The sequence below is a fragment of the Colobus angolensis genome, unplaced genomic scaffold, assembly GCF_000951035.1.
Source record: "Colobus angolensis palliatus isolate OR3802 unplaced genomic scaffold, Cang.pa_1.0 Scaffold789, whole genome shotgun sequence".
NCBI classification, from domain to species: Eukaryota; Metazoa; Chordata; class Mammalia; order Primates; family Cercopithecidae; genus Colobus; species Colobus angolensis.
This window is the reverse complement of record NW_012121698.1, coordinates 90,850-92,747: the sequence shown is the minus strand read 5'-3', so window position 1 is coordinate 92,747 and position 1,898 is coordinate 90,850. Positions and strand designations below refer to the sequence as shown.

General features: G+C 42.4%; 1 pseudogene; it reads left to right on the top strand.

Annotated features, from left to right (window-relative positions):
- The first annotated feature begins 2 nt into the window (after positions 1-2).
- LOC105502263 overlaps positions 3-1,898 on the top strand; it is a 9,671-nt pseudogene continuing 7,775 nt past the window's right edge.

The following is a 1,898-nucleotide window of genomic DNA, read 5'->3' as shown; positions in this document are numbered from 1 at the left end:
TGCTGACCCCACCGGCGATCGAGGCCACCCCTGAAGGCACCCTGCGGCCGGCGGACGGCCGACTCCGTTTCCTAAACGGCTGCGTGCCCCTCTCGCATCAGGTGGCCGGGCACATGTACGGGAAGGACAAAGTGGGTATACGGCAACATCCAGATGGCACAGTTGAGAAACAGTTACGACCACCTCCAAGGGACCCAAGAGCTCTGGAATTCTATAATACGGTTTATGCTGCTGACTGTACTGATGTTCTTCTAGAGCTACGAAAATATTTGCCAAAATATTATGGTATCTGGTCACCTCCCACTGCACCAAACGATTTATACCTAAAACTGGAAGATGCGACCCATACATTTAATAAGCCCTGTATAATGGATGTAAAGATAACGGCAAAAAAGCTCTGATCCTTTTGCCTCATCTGAGAACATTCAGCAACAGGTCAGCAAGTACCCATTAATGGAAGAGACTGGGTTCCTGCTCCTTGGCATGAGGGTTTATCATGTTCGTTCCCACAGCTATGAGACACAAAACTAGCATTAAGGAAGAAGCTTAACAAAAGAAACTATAAAGGATGGAGTCTCCAGATTTTTTCATAATGGGTACTGCTTAAGAAAAGATGCTGTTTGTTGCTGCCAGCATTCAGAAGCTTGAGAAAACTGCAGTGGTTTGAAAACTAGAAGCAGCTTAACTTTTTTTTTTTTTTTGAGATGGAGTCTGGCACTATCGTTCAGGCTGGAGTGCAGTGGTGCAATCTTAGCTCACTGCAACCTCTGCCTCCCAGGTTCAAGTGATTCTCCTGTCTCAGCCTCCCAAGTAGCTAGGATTACAGGCACCCGCCACCATGCCCAGCTATTTTTTTGTATTTTTAGTAGAGACGGGATTTCACTATGTTGGCCAGGCTGGTCTCCAAAGCTTGACCTCGTGATCCACTCGCCGTGGCCTCCCAAAGTGCTGGGATTACAGGCATGAGCCATCAAGCCCAGCCCAGAAGCAGCTTAATTTTTATGCAACTTCATTACCGTTTATGAAGGTTCATCTCAGTCAACCACTCCAAAACTGAATGACAGAACTTTGGCAGAAAAGTTTTTGTCCAAAGGACAACTGCCAGACACAGAAGTACTAGAGTACAATAACTTTCATGTGTTAAGTTCCACAGTAAATGGAAAAAGAAAGGCTTCAGGAGGCAAAAGCTTGTCAAAGATGGATGCTTGTCACAGGGAAATGTATACAAAAAAGCATCACAGTCAGACTTCATTGAAAGTTGAAAATCTGAAGCAAGACAATGCGTGGAAAGCATGTCACAGGAACATTTAAATGGAAATGCACTTTCCCATGTGGAAAAAGTTTTCTACTATCTTCCCACTGGTTGCCAAGAGATTGCAGAAGTGTAAGTGGGAATGATAGATTTTGCTCAAGTGTTCCCTAGCAACACAGTAGATGAGGGATATGTTTATGGGCTAAAGCATTTAGTTTCTGTACTTCGAAGTATTTTAGACAATTGGATCGTTTGTTGCAGTCTTTTTAAGGGGTAGGTCAATCATAATGAAGAGCAGCAGCCAGTATCTCTGCACCTGTAACGCTACGTAAAAAATTTGTATTGTGAGTTGACATTTTATTTGTCTTTATACTTTCGGAAGAAAGGTTAACTTTTTCATAATCTTACTCAGGAAAACTAATTGTTTGTTCATTAGAAAACTATGAAGAGTAAAGAAACTTAGGAACGTTAAGCAGGGAATGTGGTGGTGCATGGCTTAAACATCTTTTTGGCTCAAGCAAAATGCAAACCATTATTCAGTCATGAAGAGTTTAGTTAGCTTTCTGTAGCCAATTCAACCCCATACTTTAAAGAAGTTAGAAGTAATATTTTGTGGTATTGTAACCTCTATTTAACTTAAGTTTGG